This window comes from Poecilia reticulata, chromosome 6 (assembly GCF_904066995.2).
Source record: "Poecilia reticulata chromosome 6, P_reticulata-male-v2, whole genome shotgun sequence".
Lineage (NCBI taxonomy): Eukaryota > Metazoa > Chordata > Actinopteri > Cyprinodontiformes > Poeciliidae > Poecilia > Poecilia reticulata.
This window is the reverse complement of record NC_088835.1, coordinates 17,611,533-17,630,007: the sequence shown is the minus strand read 5'-3', so window position 1 is coordinate 17,630,007 and position 18,475 is coordinate 17,611,533. Positions and strand designations below refer to the sequence as shown.

Below are 18,475 nucleotides of genomic sequence, written 5' to 3'. Positions count from 1 at the left end.
GTCAGAAGTTGGTGATGCAAAGATGATGTAAAGCAGCTGAAATGTGCTGCTCAGTACATTTTGATAGAGAGCAGCACCAAATAAATTAGGCAAGGCAAACCGTGTGCTATGGATCATGATAAATATGGTTAAATACAATTTAAAATTATGTACAAGTGATATAGCTTATAGTAACTTGGGACATTTTGAACCTTCAACTTACTTAATTTATCATTTTCCATTGATCTTTTATTTTTAAGTCACAATTAAATAATCCCATATTCTCTTTTAGAGAAATAAATGTAACTACGCAAATCAATTTTAAAATATAAATATCCAAGACAACATCTAAACTAGTTCCAATTTATATGATTGCTATTTGAGTTTGTATGGGGTTAGGTTTGAGGGACTGAAAACTCTAACCAAAAAAGGAAGGACCAGAAAAGAGATTTCTGCCTTTTGACGACAAACCAGATAATGAGAAAATGAAGCATGCACCAGCTTAATGGCTCCCCATTTCCCATGTAACAATTGGAAACATTTATCAAGAGTATTTACTGTGAATAATGAAAAAAAACTGTGAACCTGAGGTACAATTCTGCTGGCGTCTGAGCCACAGAGAAGTTAAGCTTGAATCCATTAGTTGTTATCTTCCTCAGAAGAATTTAGACATTTTTCAGTCATAAATCTCAACACACAAACCCCAGTTGATGCATCTGCAGCAAATTTTCAGCACAATTAAGGTCCGATGTTTCCTTTGCAACACATGAGTAACCCAAAGAATTATGCTTGGCATTACGAACCTTCAGCGTAAACAAATAAAGATCTTATGATCTTAGCTCATTGTAATTCTGATGCTGTGTACAAGAACTGTCTGTGGGTTAATGTTACTGTGGGCTATTTTGAAGGAAACACAACATACACTGCATTATCTTCCAAAAACAACAGTGTTCGGTCTGAGGAACTCCACCACACTTCAGTGTATTGCGAGTGATCATTAGTATTCTGCAGATCTTTCACAGCCCCCATATTCCAGCTAGAATTTTTGATTAATGCACAGCCATTAAAGGCTTACTTTGCTACTTGGAAAATCTTGACTGACAATCAGAGGATAAAGCTCTAAGCATGACATAAACCTTGTAATCCTGTATCATAGCAGATTTAGACTTGGTGGAACCTCAGGTTCAGCTTGTTTATCTCATTGGCTATGTCTCTGCTGAAGCAAAACAAGCTGCAGCGCTCCAGACAATGCCGTACCTTTACGCATTTGAGGCAAGGAACAGATTTGCAGCATCTGGATGTGACTGCAGAACCTTTCTGTCTCTAATCCTCTGGGTTGCTGTGTTTCTGCTCAGGCACATGAGGGATCATGAGAGCCATTCATTTACATGCTTCCTGCCACAGGGCAAATAAACAGACACAACAAAACCAACCCCCACCAAAAAAAGCAATATAATTTCACCTGAATAATAAAAACATGACTTGTACGTGCTAAATGGTTTATAAATGTGCAACATACTTAAAGTTTGCAGTATTTTTAACTTGGGTTGAAATGTTTCAAACTTCCTGTATGGATATCTTATTATGTCTGCTAACATAAAGTTCTGCAATAACAGCAGATTTAAAGATCTCACAAGTTTCTGTTACTCATCACATAATTGATTTTGGCTACCAAGGGGTTCTAGGCTCACAATGCTGCGCATATTAACACATTTCGCCCCCCTAAGTAGGTCTTAGCTGGGTCTCCAGCTGGATTTAAGAAAATCATTTCAACTTGAGCAGAACATCTACAATTTACACTGATCCAACTTTTTATCCAGATTTGTTCTGTATTTAGCCTTTAAAGACAATTTACATGAGGCCATGAAGCAACATATAAAACCTTAATAATCAACTCGGTCATACATCAGAGATCTGATTGGTCCAGATGTTCCTAACAGAGCACTTGCCTCCCAGACTGCAGGTTTACTGCCGGGTGCTAGGATTTCTAAAGGTAGAACAGGAGGCAGTTTGTTTATTCATCAGGACCCTCTCCCATGGAACCAGCTCCCAGTTTTAGTCCAGGAGGCCTGTCCCAGTATAGTATAGCCTATAGCTACAGGCTGAGGCTGCTGGAGGAGAGAATGACAACCTCTCCCTGCTCTGCCACAGTCTCCTCCTTCTTACCACTCCTCCTCGCTGCGTTATTTGCAGATATTTCAACTTTTAATTGTATATTAAAAGCTACTTTTGGTTTGCGTTTTCTGTTTAGTTGTCACAGTTTCCTGGAGGTAATTTAAATGTCTTGCTTGCAAATATAAACTATCTATTCTGGCCTCAAAATGTAAAATATTTACCAAGGGCTTTCATGAAAACTGCATAATAAAGACTCTAGCCTAAGCTGTGTTTCCATAAGCAAGGTATCACCTTGAAAGTTTGAAAAAAACAAACAAAAAAAAACAACTAAACAACACAAGTTTCAGTTCTAATTACATTAATAATTTCTCTCAAAGGGAAAGGTCGTATTGAAGTCGCTTTAACAAGAGACAAGAAGAATCAATAACCTGTTAAAGATGGAGCTGCAAAGATCTGTTTGTCATCAGGCCTAAATGACACTGCTACTTTAAAGAGATCACCAGGAAGAGTAATAGAATAGAGAGCCTGATGTGGCACAAGTATTTAATGGCGGATGGACAGAAATTACTTTACCACTTCTGATCTCGCTAAATGGTCATCATTAGTCTTTAACGTTTTTGTCTGTATTCGTAAATCAACTACATTTAATATTCAGGCAGAATAAAAACTGATGAGCAACACTCATGAAAAATGATCTGTTACTGAAAAATACTACTATATATTTCCCTTCACTCTTTTTTAAAGATTTTTAATATGAACATTGAATTATGCTGTGTGAATTTTGCACAGTGTACGTACGTATCAGAGCATAATTCACAGGAATATCTCAGTAAATTAGAATAAAATTACATTCATTTATTTTATTAATTTATTTTAAAAATAAAAATAAAAACTACACTCATATAACACGGAACGTGTTTTATCCTGCTCATTTTGCATTAGTATACAGTTAATAAAACTCAGATCAGGTTCTCTGAAAATAATAATATCATTAAAAGATCATTTTGCCGGGATTCTGAAATATTTGACCATATACAGTATAATACATGCCCATTAGGCTGGAGATTCTTTAGGGTCCATTGTGAGTTAGCATTATATAAACTAAACAGAGGCATGGAGTCATCTTGACTCCTAAAGGTGCACTATGGTACTTGATACCAAAATGTTTGCCCTAGTCAAAGTCAAATTATGCCCACTTTTCTTGTTTCTAACGTCGGTTTAGAGAGCACAATATTCACTTCCTGACTAGTACAGTATAACCTACATATACAATGTACAAACAATCAGTGTTACAGCAGTCCCTTTAAGTGGCTATAACAGTATGTCTTGTCACTGTATTTGTCTGAAAAGCACCATTGTTTTACATTGTAATTTGAAATCTAATCTCATTCATACTGCTCTTTTCTCTGTCGTCCATAGGTAAGTACAACTATATTGCTGAGTGACATGGTGCATTGCTTTCTTCTCTTTGTCTTCTCCATCTTTTCCTGACACTTTCAACATTTCAACCTTCTCCTCATTTTCTTTCATGTAAAAATTGTTGCAAAAACATATAGTGACAGGTGTTCAACCTGTACAACAAACAACTATTTCAAGGGTAGCAAAAAAGTTTGCAAGGCAGCAATTACAGCACATTGTGGGCAAACGCTTCACAGACATGATCCTCAGGGGCCCGAGGCTTTTATGTAACTTCTAGCACAAATCAGTTCCACCAAATGACAGCTTGCAGATCTTACATAATTAGAAAGACACGGGGTAGAAAGAATTTAGCAACATTTAGCAAAGGTTGTCAGCTGGACACATCCCACTTTTTGACATTTCGCACAGCCTCTCCAACAAAGCTATATAATGCAGAGATTAACAGGCAACTGGATAAGATCCAGAAAAAAAAGTTTGAAACTGAGGAAAGGAAGTAAACAGTAAAAGCACAGCAAGAGACAAAGAAATTAAATCTGTCAGTTTGATTTAAAAAAACCCATAAATAAATAAATCTTTGTGCTTCCTGGTGCCTGAGGGAATAACATGTCAACACCTCTTTGTTTTTTAGCAGTTCTTAATACTGGGTACTAAAACTGTCAAACTTAATAAAGCAAATTTAAAAAATAAATGAATACAATAGAAACACTAGCACACCTTCGTGACCACATACATTCACTTCAATGAGAAGAGTGAGGGCAAATACTTTAGAAACAAAAGAAAATAACTTAATTCTAAGACAAAAAAATTATAATTATTTAAAAACAGTGAGACATTCTTTACTGTCTTTTTGAGTTGCATAGGATCACTGTGCAAAAAAGAATAATATTGTTTTGTGTCTTTTTATTTATATGAAGTGCTTGCAAAGTTTGACTATCTGCCTTCTTGGTAACCTTTAGTGACCTGCAGATTACACAAGGTATCCTTAGCAACTGCTGCCTTCTCGTTCCAGTAGTTTCTCTTTTGCCATCTCACCTTTTTATCCTCCCACTCACTGCAGATCTGTGAGCCCATATCAAGAGAAGTCTTGATATGGATGTTACATTCAGAATACAAAGCACAAAGAGATGGGAAATGCTTAGGGTACTCCATTGGACTATTGCACATGTCTTTTTCCCATGTTGTAACAGGTGTTACGTCAGTCTACGTTACCCCATCAAAATGCTCCGGTACAGGGCTGCATGCACAAGCGGCAAAAGCAAACGCAAAAAAAAAAATTGCATGTGCTCGCTCTGCTCGCACACAAAGGGATTACCGCACTCCGTTGAGTTTTGTTGTGAAAAGACAGAATCGATGTGCACACAAACAATGAGCGGCATTAGTGAGAAATTTAATAAGCACAACTTACAAAATTCAGGAACCGCACAAACCGGGTACGGAAGGAAGCAAAGCGAATCAGGCAGGGTAAGTAATTTTGGCGCCCGAGGATTTATGTGGCACCTGCCAGGTCACCCAGTCATTCAAAATGTACAAATGTGTACACTCAACACCAAAACAAAACACAAATTATCCATAAACCAAAAAATTTGTAATATTCTGACCTGGGTCTACTAGTGCAGCCTCCATTTCTGATACATGAATGATCTCTCGTGAGGCGAAGGCAACAGGAGGAGTGCTTATTAGTGTTGCAGGATGCCAGGAGAGGGATTTAAATATCTCAATAATGCATCTGGAGAGAAAAAGAGACACATGATTCCATAAATAAAAGTATACAACAACAACATTTTTTAAGTTCACTGTAATGCCCATGCAAAATTTTCTGAGATTTAAAATTTTCTGCAATTTAAATCAAATTAAATGCTGAATTAAATGAAGCAGTAAACTTCAATAATATGGGAATACAAAAATGATCTTAAGTTGAAAATAATGTGTAGTTACTCTTAGGTAATTAAATCACACAGCTGAAGAGGTTTTGCTACTTTACAGCATTTCTGAAAAGTAACCTACTTATAGAAACTGAGACCTACTCACTATCTCAACAGAGAACGGCCACCAATCAGAGACAACCACAGCCAGGAGGAGTGTCTTAGTGATTTCAACCATGCTTGTGTATGTGCTGCTCAAAATGCTAATGGCGGAGAAAGAACGTATCATTACTGAAAAATCATTTACCATCATCGGTGGTGACAGTTTTAACAAATATGCATAGAAAAACATATTGTTTTTAAAAGATACCTACTGCAGCTTTAAGGAGAGTTTCAGCACTTATTTTATTTACACATAAACCACTGATTTATGTACAACTGACATAAATATGTTCTGTTTTATTCTCTAATCTAGAGAATTGGGTGATCACAGCGGTTTCACAAACTGTGTAGCCATTCCTGTACTGAGAGCAGAGACTGTAGAAAACGCTCTGATATGTAAATTTACATTAATATATGATGTCATCTGTTGTTGTTGTTTTGTTTTTTTGTTTTTTTACAGCATTAACTGTGCTTGGAAAGCTGTCAGGAGAAACACATTTTGATGCCACCCCTGATAAGAACATAGTTTGTGTGATATTGCATATTATATAAAAATGAATAACTAGTAGCTAAACATCTGACAAACAGCAAAAAGGCAGGGGCGTTGGAGAGCAAACTTTTCTTACATCTCTGCACTGATATGGCGGGGGAGCACATTTCAAACCATTGCTCCTTCACTGCACCATTTATGCTGCAGCTGCTGCGGCTTCAAACAGCCCCCTTTTGTTCATGTTTCTGCCATTGAGACACTGCATTTGTAGTCAATTCAAATCCGTCATCCAGAACTAAAAACTCTGAGAAAACAAACCACCACAAAACATAACCATCTGGGATTTTGGTTTAGGCTTTATGTCTAGGTTTATAACATAGGATAGCGCTTTTTTTGTTGTTGTTGTTTTTCTGTTGTACAGCTGCCAACATCCTCTTGCTGGTGCCATTTAAAAAAATAAAATAATGAAACTATACAGAGTTATTCTTTTTTTCCTTTTCTTTCATATGGCCTGCTTTGGAAGCTTTCAATTATTTGTATTGAACATTTATCTGAATTTCACTCTGGAAAGTAAAAATATACTTTCCAAGAAGGCCTACTGAAACCTACTAAAACCATATTGGAAGGGCTTACATCTCACATGCTAATGTTACCTTTTTGACTCAATGACCTTCATGTTATACACGCAGCACAATGGGTTTTCAGCCCATGTGTGGGTTTAATCTTTTTAGTCACAACCTTTGAACACACCTGGCTAAGGGCAACAGGTTTTGTGCTTTGTGGACTAAGGATTAGGAGCATGGAAAAGCATGAGTCACAGGGAAGAACGTGAGGCAAAATGTGTGGTGTGATTGCAGGAGAGGTCCAGTGGGAGCTGCAGGGTGATGGACAATGCAACGTTGGACGGGGGGAGCGGAATGTGACGATGTTGGTTGCAAACTCTCCCTGCCGTGGAAAATGATCAGTGACATAATGTGTGTGTTTAACACTGGAGGCTGAGTCTAGCTCGGGGAAACGTGGCAAACTGGGAGTCTGTGTTAGCAAAGTACCGATTGCTATGCTTTGTGTTGCAGTTTGAGTGAAAGATGGCAGAAGACCAGCTCACTGGTAGCAGGAGGGAGCTGCAAGAGCAGCGATTTGCAGCAGACACATTTGGCAGACAGGCTCTACTCATTCAGACTCTCACAGGCTGGTATTATCTGTGTTTTCTATCTTAGAGACCTATTTTAATGTCCTACTTGAGTACTGTTTGCATAAATTAGATTTTTAAATTGATGTCATGTTCAATGTGTAATGGACTTTGTTCAAACTTTACAAACATAGTCTGCAATTTATTTTGTGTAGTTTATAGGTTGCAACAAGTCTATGTCCAAACCATGCAGTACCGTATTAGTATTATTAAAAATACAGTCCCTTCATTTTAAACATGCTCACACAAACGGTATTGATTCAATATACATCCTGCATGGCTTGTGCAAAAATAAATATAGTCAAAAGGAATATGAACAGAAAGTAACGCGGATGAGAATGTTTTAACTGGGATTAACCATGTGCTGCGGTTCAGCTAGACATGCAGATTCAAGAAATCACTTAAACAGAACCAATCTGACAGCACTGAGTTAATTAAAAGACATTAAAAAGCATGACCCAATCAAAAGAAAAAGAAAAGAAGAAAAGAAATCATCATACCTACAGTCAACCATGGTGGTGTGATGGTCTTTGGCGTCCTTGCTGCCTCTGGACCTGAACAACTTGTAGACGCTGATGGAACCAATGAATTTGCTCTGTTCCTTAAAATCCTAAATGAGAAAGTCCAGCCATCAGTTCATGACCAAGCTAAAGTGTACATGGGTTATGCAGCTGTCCTAAATGTAACACAAATTAACTAAATAAAACAAAGTGAATATTAAATGAATGAGAGGAGGAAGTGTAAAAAGCCAGCGTTCAAATATTGAATATTGAATTGACATTGAAAGCCATCTGGTACTTCTCTCTTCGCAGTGGAAGATGGTTGTTCATAGCACAGGCAATTTCAGGTGAGCTTCATAGCACTGAACCGGCACATTATATACATCACAGCCAAATGTTAGCAGTTTAAAACTTCAACAAAGTCCATGTCTGCAGGAAGGAATCGTTTCTCAATAGCTGGGGGTTCAAACCTTCTGTACAAAATAAAGCATAGAACAAGGGGTGGTTTTCTTTGTTTGTTTCTTTGTTTGTTTGTTTTGTACCAGGCTACTGGATTGCATATTTAATATAAAGTTAGTTTTTAGTGATATATATTATCCAAATCCTTTAAAGAGGAACAAACAAGTCAGAAATTCAAAACTTTCTGAATCTACTGCTTTAACTACTGGTTACATGATGTTCTCAACTGTGTCAACTATCCCTCATTCTGGTGTAGCAAAGGTTAGGTTGTCCTAATCACTATAAGATATCCGGGAGCTGTCCTTTGATTGGCTTACCAGAGCAGCACTCTGGGCTGTCATTTCTTATTTGGGAAAGAGATGATGCTCATGCCCACAGACAAGACTAGATTTGATTGGAATAACACTGGTGTGCACCAAGCTTGCAGACATGTCTATCTTGACAGTGACGGTGCAGAATGTTTGCTGAGAAACAGGTGAAATGGAAAACAACCAAGCAGAGAAATCAGCCCCTACTGGATTTCAGTCAAGTTTGTGGGAGCAAATATCTTTCTTGTCTCCAACCTTAAGCAGTAATAACACAGCAACGTCAAAGAATCACCAGGTTGGAAAGACAGTGGTCAGCCATCTCTGGATGAATGCATCTCTCTTCACACAAATAGACATTTTTACGATACAATTTTTACTGTGATCGTTCCAGTCTGTTCTTGTTTATAGATGGAATTATTTGTTTATTGCTGCATTGGGCAATAAATTACTAATTTTAGTCTTTTTTTAAAAGATATAGAACTTTTTTGCACTTAACACAAGAAACTCACTAAAAAAATAAAAAAAAAAATAGAGAAGTACACTTCTCCAAAGGCTAACTACTCTCTGACTTTGATAGATTAGTCTCATTGGAGCGATGTCACATGTTCTTTATTTTCTCGAACACTGTGCAAGCGGAACAGATGGTATCTGGGAGTAACATGCTCTCATTAGGAGGTCCAGTGTTTGCATATATGAAAGGGAAAATGAGAGAAAGCAGAGAGGGAGGGGGTAAAATCCTCTGAGTTTTGGCACAGATCGACACTCTGACCTTCTGTCCAGTCTGCTGTCTGACAGGCACGAATAAAAGGATGAAGTAGTGAAGGTAAAGGAAAGCCTCACAGTATCAGAGAGCATCTTATCTAAGTCGCGCTAATCAGTAATCACTAATGTGTTTCTTTCACCTTTGACAGATCTGTTAATCGGAACGACTGCTAGGCAAATGTGTTGCTGCTTTTAAAAGTCTCTAATATACCAAATTAGCAAAAATAATAGCAAAATCACTTTAATGCATTTGTGCATCTCAACCTATTACAAACCACAGAAAATAAAATTCATCAATTTCATTATTCATTATATAAAATTGTACATATCAAACTTTAAAAGCAATAAGCGAAGAATCAAAATACAATAGAAAGTGAACCCTGCTTTTTGTCATGAAAAATTAATGAACCCAGTTTGTGGCAAAGTTTGTCTCCACACTCTGGATCTCTCCATGTCTGTTTGTGCTATTTAACTTTTTACAAGGTGATGTAGTGACCTTTGGTCTACCTACTTATACCTGGCAGCTACGTAGCATGATATGGACTGTGACTGATGTGTCAAACTGGCTGGATCACTGTCAGCTCCAATTACTGTTCTGTCTCCTCATCCACAGCATCCCTTGAGGTAAGCTACTATGGTTTCTTGTGTAACAAGTACAATCATGGAAGGTTTTCTAAAGCTTTAAGCTGATATTGCACTATACTCTGAGTATTAACCAAGAACATAATGTCACGCATTGTTTATCAATTAAAATAAGGTATCTTTTCTGTCAGTTTTTATGCACAATAAAGTCTCTGCTAACTTCTGTAACAACTTGATTTTTATCTAGTACCAGTAGAAAAAACCTTTATTTAAAATTCTTTTGAAAATAACTTCGTTCTTATGTCAGGTAATGTGTAACTTACAAACTGTGATGTGAGAAAAATATGCTAGAAAAAACCCCAGAAGGAAACAATATTTTTAATATAATTTATCTAGTACACCTATGCTTACTGTGCAACTATCCCTGTCTTGTGATGTAGGAACAATCAACTTCAATGTAGTTCATTAGGATTTTTTTGTGAGGCTGACTAAAGAAATACTTCAGTGTTTCAATTTTGTTTGTCACCACATGTAAGACCTATTACACAAAGTCCACAACAAACAAAAAACAAATATACTGTGAAATCTGTTCCTTCACACAGCACCTTGAAACTGGCTAAGTATGAATCCACACTAATCTATGCTCACTATAGAGATTTTACATAACAAAAACATGTAAATAACTAATTATTATGAAAAGATGTCGTTGAGTCACTAGCAAAGACCAATGTCACACTCATCTGTATCTTTTAATTAGATCATTTCATTCTTCCTTTTCGATTTTGGGTTACTTTGCACTGCCTACTATAATTGCCCAGTGGTACCTGTCCAGTATTTGAATACAAACAGTAAGATGACTTGCTGAAGCGAACATCACAATAAGGGGAATAAAAATGATCTATGTATGTGACTTTGTGCTTTGCCAGACAGGCTTCACTGTGTACAACCCTGTCTTTGGTAAGAACACTCTGATTGCTGTTGAAAGGAGCAGCTCATGTGACAGGGATGCACAGTATTTTCATGCCACTCATGATATTATCCCTTCTACAGTATTCATGTATCATGAACAATATCAGATCAGACCAGGGACCTTTCTTTCCTAAATAAAAAAAAGGCTTCAATTTCAGACAACCTTTAAACACATACAAGGATGCTTTCAATTTCATTTTGCAATTGTACTAAGTAAAGAGAAGAACAAAATGTTATATTGTTGTTAATTCTTTACAGATTATATAAAATTATATGTGAAAGAAAATCATAAGGCTATTTTGATGGCTTATTTTAAGGTAATGGGATTTTGGTCAAATCCGCTTTGTATATTTCTATACCTTTGGTACATCTTATCTGTAGATGCATGACTAAACTCTCTTAACACATGTAAAGCATAAAAAGCTCTGTATGTTAACTTTATGCATAAAAATCCCCCAAGTAAAACTGCTTGACCTAATTCTGAAACTAGCACAGCTGAGTTTGAGCAAGAATTAGCTTATTTTCTGGAGGGCAGAGGAAGAGGTAGAATACAGTAAGTGGTAGCAGGGCCCTTTTGCTGATCAAAGTATTTGATGTTATAATTTATTTATTTTCTTGTCAGCCTTTACTGGTTTAGTCTGATGATATGGCAGCTGTTTGGAGCATGACGATTTTATTTTAAGCTCATCTCCCAACTGGAAGGCGAAAAAGTCGCCCAATTTTCTTCTACGAACAGATGTAATCGGGTGGTGTCAGCATCATAAACAAATGTATTATTGCTGAGCTTTTTAGTTGTCAGGCAGTAATATACAAAATGCAGTCAAGCAAATATGAATCTATGGAGCAGCTTAGGTGTAAGAAAAATATTACATGATGTGCTTGAAAATCTTCTCCAGTTACCAGGAATATAATGTGGTTTTGTTTGCCTTTGCAAAAAAAACAACAAAGTATTTAGTAGAACTATAACAGCTACTAACCTGATCCAGAAACATTGTACCAAAGAGTTTTATGGGTAATTTCTCCCCATATGGGTGGCAGATCTTTGGCTTATGTGCAGCTTTTCTCTCTTCCCCAACTGAAAACGTTGCCATTACCACAGTCCCTTTATGGACCTGGTTTCCCCAAGTAAAACCTTTTAGTTATCCACTCGCCAGACTTTAGATTACTTTTGTTGTTCAAGACCTAAGTTTATAAGAGATGCAGTGGCATCCACAGAATGTCACAGAATTTGAGAACAAGTGTTACTTAACAAACCTATTACTTACTTCATTCACAATAGAGATATCATGAGAAAAATGGTTTATGAGTGAATAATATAGGAGACATTTTAGTTTGCGTGTTTTGAGACATTCTTTTTTTACAGTCTCAAAATTAGAAAAAAAAGGAATAGCGGATGACGTGAAGAACAACTTCCTTCCCTAAAGTCTACAGACTGTGTTTAGACTTAAGAATGTTTTTCACCAGAGTATAATACTGTTTTGTTGTTGTTTTTTTCACGTTTACTATATATTGGGATGATGGTGGCAACAGCAGTAGGAGTTCATTCTGTAATCGTGAGTTACCAGTTCGATCCCCAGCTCCATCTGTCTCTGTGTCCTTGGGAAAAACACTTCACTTGCCTTTCCTGCTTAGAGATCCCAGTGGCACCAGTGCATGGCAGCGTTGGTTTTGTCAATGTGTCCCATAGTAGCTGTGGCTACAATCCAGTAGCATGAAGAGAAACATTGTCTGAGACGTGTTTGTTTTCGGGGTAACAATAAAGAGGTCAGTAAATGGGTGCGCCCAATTCTAGTTTTGAGTAAAACCTAAGAGACTTTGTAAATATAAGCAAATACCATGCTTAACAAGAAAAAAAAATGCTTTGTTGTGTACCTAATGCTTTGTTATTTAAGAAGATATATGCTTATCTTTTTTTAAAGCTGAACCTAAAATTACCAAAAGCATCCAGCTACATCAGCTCCAGTTGTTTGAATGCCATATTTATACCAATCCTGAAGTGTGACCAGCAGAAATATTGCAAGGGCCACAAATGGCTGGTGGGCTGCACCTCGAACACCCCTGGTTATTATAGCATTTTCACCTGTTATTTCTGACATCACTACTTACTTGTTTTAAAGGGTAATGCATTTGAATTTTACAAGACAAATATTTTGAAATGATTTATAATGTCTTATTTTGATCATCATGGCACTGAAGTATGTGACCCTTTTACTTTTGTCTTAACATGAAAAAAAAACATATTTTTGTTATGAAACCCCTATTGATTTGTATGAAAAAAAGAATCAATTACACATAATTAGGATGTAAGCATACTGCTTACTGCTCTCAATAACCAAGTTAATCTTAATCAATAATACACCATTTCAATATGAGATCATGCAGGCTGACATAAAACAGGAAATGACCCAGCATGACTTAGACGAGCTTCTCATTGATTTGCAACCTCATATTTGCTTTAGCTTGCATCAATCTGGTCCTTGATTTTATGAAGGTCAGAAAGACATCCGTGTTTTCATTACAGCACTAGGTTAATTCAAACTAAATAACACCTAGCAGGCCCTTTAAGTTGAGATGAAGTAGTGTCTTTGGAAAAGGAAAAAGTCAAAGTTCAAGAGTTGGTTCAAGCAACAAAATTACGGCTGAGCATGTCCCTACATAATTGTTCAGCACAAACGTCTATCTTTTTATATGCAGCAAATGTTCATTTATGAACATGGATATGTTCATAAATGAGAATATATTTGATCATTTATGAATAAATACGTTATATGACTATAAGAATATTTTTCAGACAGAAAGAAGGCTGACACTAGCAATAAGGTTATTCCAGAGGTAGCGGGTTACTGTTCTATCTCCACATCTGTTGAAGCAACGGTATTCCATTCAGTAAGTAATACATCATCAGCTGATTCAGAAACACAATTAACCTTGGTCAGTTAGAAGAAACTTAAATACACCTTAAATCTCTCTGGCATCAATTGAACCCAGTGTGTAACCTCTGTGGTTTGCAGCATTGTAATATTTTCTTGGAATTTATGGCTTTTACAGAAATATTTTGGTTAGTGCGGTTTGAAATGTTGGTCCTATTAAACCTTAAATTCTCACACAGTCAGGTGAGGGCTTTGTACAGGTCTTTGTCTGCCTGTGCAAATGTATTCTTCTATATTTAAAGCTGGTTGCCTATAAATATACAGATTATACTGTATGACTACAGTTTGAAGCCATTTGCCTTAGGAATATATTTTTCTGATGGCAATAGTAGCAAAGAGAAGAGGTGGAGGAGATTAATATTTTTCACAAACTCCCTGTTTCATAAGAAAATGTAACGACTTAGTGACATTTTTGAAAAATACGTAAAATAATTTCTTTTTAAATAAAGGTTATGTACAGCAGCTTTAAAGGGGTTTATGCTAACTGTTCTCAGTAAAAAACTTTTATCCATGCTGCTTCCAACTTCATATTACAAATTAGATGGTTAAAAACAATTGCATCCTGTTATAGTGATGAATTGTATCCAACACACTGTAAAGTGCAGATTTCACAACAATTAAAAAAAAGAAAACTGACAGATTTGAATAAAACCATTATCGTGTGTTTCTGTTTTAGCAGTTGGCATTTACTGATCACGTTCTAAAAACAGCGTGAACTTTCTTCCTGCAATGTTGTATTTAATATTCATAGTGAAGAAACAGAAGTTTAAACATCTATTAAATGTGAAATTTAAATTACCACAGCAGCACGCTCCCATTGTGGTTCTCAGTCTGTTCAAAATTAAATCCATTCTTAGTTGAGTCGATGCTAACCTCACCGAATGCCTCACACCAATGGAGTGTATTAGGAGTTTCGGGGAATTAGCAAGGCAAATTGGACTCCCTGTAAAGTTTAACTAGTTCATCTTTTATGCTGAGGTATGTTAAATCAAAAAACTAAAAAGGAACAATATTCAAGCACCACCGATCATTGTGTCAACGACAGAAAAGTAAAACTGCCAACTTTAAATAAAAAAAAATAAAAAAAACAATCTAGTCCACCTCCTCTTTCAAAATGTCTTAAGATTTAATTTTCAGCGTTGTCTGATATATTTATAGTCATCTCTGTACTGCCCCTTAACATCAGTGTTAACTTGATGTTTTATGTGTAGTGCAATAAACATTCCAAAACCAAAGCAAAACTTTTAAAACTGTTTTTGTTTTCTTTACACTTTCACATTAACCTCCAAATTCTACCTCTTAACGAGATTCCCTCATGAAATGTAGTCATGTTTTTTGCATATAACTGATTATGTTTCAAGCAAACACTGCCTTAATCTTATTAACATGAGTCACAGAATTTACATATTTTGTTGTAATTATTTTCATGCTTAAATGATCAGGTACACCAGATAATGAGATAATAATCTGTTGTGACACATTTTTTCTCATACCCTTGATACTGCAGATATAAAACACTTTAAATGCTCAAATGAATTACAGCTGACATTACTTGTATCATCTATTTTATTTTTGTAAAATTTGAGTTTATAATATAAATTAGCGTCAAATACAGATATGCATAGCTTAAATTAAATGAAATCCCAGATATGTTGAATATGTAGCTCCCTAATGCCTTGTTTTTTTGTTTTTTTTTTCTCTGTGTGTGTGCATGTGTGCTATACTTTTATCTTCACTTGAGCCAAGAAATAAAGCCTGACAGAAATGATTAGGTGTTTGTCATCAACGCATCTTGAATCAGGTCAAGGATCTGGGTTAACTGCAAAACAAACTTCACATTCTATTCGGCATCATAAAAATGTAAACAAAGACTTGTTTCTTTCTTTCGAAGTTATGACATTATTTCTTAGTACACCTTCAGAGCTTCACCAAGTATAAAATCAAGCTATCAGGTCGGAAACGTTATTAGTACTTCAGCTGTTAAATAAAGCCTGAATAGGTCAACGGTTTTACCATGTGTAAGAACTGAACTTATACGTGACGTAATCATTTTAAATCATTTATTTTGTTTCAACTTCTCCGCAAAAGACAAATAAAACTCTATAACTAATCTACCGACTTGCTTCTATTCCTGGTTCCTGAGCAAAAGATTAGGACTTGAGTTCCTCCTATCAGCAAGATTGAAGTCCATTTTTGGGACTTAAGTGTGATCTAAATCTGACCTTGAAATTTAATTCCCCATTTTTATATTGATATTGGAGGTATTATACCAAATCCATACACATAAGTACTACGTGTTAAAAGGCTTGCAGTGGCTCCAAAAAACATGTTTCATTACTTGTCAGTAAAAATTTTGGCAGACTGATGCAGAATGTCATCATTTCATTCATTTATTTTAGTTGAGCTTCATAAGAATAGACAGCACATAAAATGTATACAATTATATATGACCGTCCGCACAAATACTATTGAGTCTGCAAGATAAATATGTTTCTCTGGCCCTTATAGAAACTTTTGTCCAGATGGCCAGAAGATAACTCGGCCTTGCCTGGATCCCACAATCTGGTGATAAACTTGCAGTGTGAAACAGATCATTAGACTGTATACACACTGTTTCTTCTGCTGTCTGCATCTGACCTATGAGATGTTAATAAAAGGAACAAAAGGTAAAAAGTAAAAAATACTTGAAAGTGGTGATAAGTAGTAGGAACATGAGCTTTCACTGTGCAGTATTACAGACCCAACAAACCCAACAAAGTCTAACATGAATAGTTTTAAATACATCAAACAGAAATATCAAAGAAGTCTTTCTTCCACTATGGATGAGCTGGAGAAAGCTAAAGTCTCAAGAAGGAAGAAAAACATTTATTATTATTATTATTATTATTATTATTATTATTATTATTATTATTATTATTATTATTATTATTATTATTATTTAGAGTTTGTGAGCAATTCAAGTTGATCTTTTGAGGCTAAATGTCCTTCTGCTTTTACACTTCAATTATTATTTGGATGCTATTTTATCTATTTTACACAAAAATATGATGAATGACGCCTGTGATAACTGGTAATGAAGATGATGGTGATTATTGAACATACTGTCTACCATATGTATTGGCTAAGTTGACAAAAATATGTTTCAACATACTTGGTATAATAATAATAATAATAATAATAATAATAATAATAATAATAATAATAATAATAATAATAATAATAATAATAATATTTTTTGTAAATACAAAAAAATTACACAGACTACAACACAAATGAGTGCCTTCCCTTACAAACATTCATTCACACGCCATCAGACATAACCATGGTATGTAACAATGTCCTCAAAATGAATGAAAAAATACCGACAATAATAACAGAGGTTACGTTCACTCAGTCATATCTCTGTGAGCCTGCATACTTTTGTTGATTCATGTGTACCTATTGAAATCAGAGACAAACACGCCTTAATTAATTCTATTTTATCCTCATGGTATTGTTAATAGCTCTCCTACAGAGTTAAGGGCAAAATTATTCTCTTCATCTAAACAGTCCGTGGACCTGCAGTGCAGCCAACACTATAGAATCAATGTCACAAAGGACCAATTGATCTATCTTCTAATTATTACCTTAAGATGTTCTGTGAGCAGCATCATACCAGTATCCAATCAAATCCAATTAACACTGGTGGCCCCATCCAGAAAACTGCATTATAGAGGGATTACACAGCTATCTGTGCTGGTCTGATTAATGGCCACAGTAATTAATGCTGAAGGGGTCTGTCCAAGTGCCTCAGTGTCGAGGAGCATACAGCAGTGAGCCAGCTGCAATGAGCGGGGCTTCTATTCACACACACACACACACACACACAGTGCATGCATACACACAGTGCATGCATACACAAGCACAAACACTGAACACCTGGATCCTCTCATGCACACATATGCTGTACAGAGTGAGGTTTTATTCAGAGAATTATGAACCTCTGATATATAAGTGCAAAAATAAAGTTGAAGTATAATTTAGGTGTCAATTGAAAAAATTGACATCTAATAAAATATAATAAAAAACATAACATTTGATTGGAAAATTAACAAAGGCTGATATCTATATCGTCATCTGTAGTCCTCCTTCTCGAGGTAAACTGTATAGCTTTTTTGTGTTCAAAAGTGAAACCAAGTCTTTAAGTACCAGACAAAAAAAACAACAAAAAAACATACGATGAGAAATAATACGAAAATGAAGCATTTTGTGGCCGCCATACTAAAATGTAAAGGAATGATTTAGGAAAATTATTATCTCATAATAATAATTTGAGATTAGCTGCTCTAGAAATTATTTTCACCAGAAAATATTATCAATAATCATTCCTTTATCTCTTGTAAGGAAACAAATACAGTAACCTTACCCCAGGCAGTGGAGTACAAGTACTTTGGTGTCTTGTTCAGTATTGATTGCAGGATGGAGCAGAAGACAGATAAAGGGATTGGTGGATAATCAGCAGCAATGTTGGCGCTGCTCTGATCTGTCATGGCGAAGAAAGTGCATAGCCAAAAAGCAAAGTCCTCCAGCTACACCCTAGACTCTGTTCCCAACCCTGACACTCAGGTCTGTCTGACCTGCATGTTTTAGGTGTGTCCTTGAACTAGGTGGCATGCAGGGAAGGCAAAGCAATATTTATTGTCACAACATAAAGCTTGATTCTACAGACAGGAACACGATAGCAAGATGATGATGTCTACAGAGCATTTT

General features: G+C 35.9%; 1 protein-coding gene across 2 annotated transcripts in view; it reads right to left on the bottom strand.

Moving 5' to 3' along the window:
- Positions 1-18,475, bottom strand: part of lrrc4ca (leucine rich repeat containing 4C, genome duplicate a) — a 130,787-nt gene that overhangs the window by 73,018 nt on the left and 39,294 nt on the right. Inside the window, exons 2-3 of one of the 2 annotated variants that reach the window (XM_008411506.3) lie at positions 7,717-7,826; positions 5,112-5,239 (exon numbers count right to left, since the gene is read on the bottom strand). The gene's annotated coding sequence lies outside the window, so the exon portion shown is untranslated. The remainder of the gene's footprint in view (positions 1-5,111; positions 5,240-7,716; positions 7,827-18,475) is intronic. The other variant, XM_017305483.2, reaches the window with a different exon arrangement.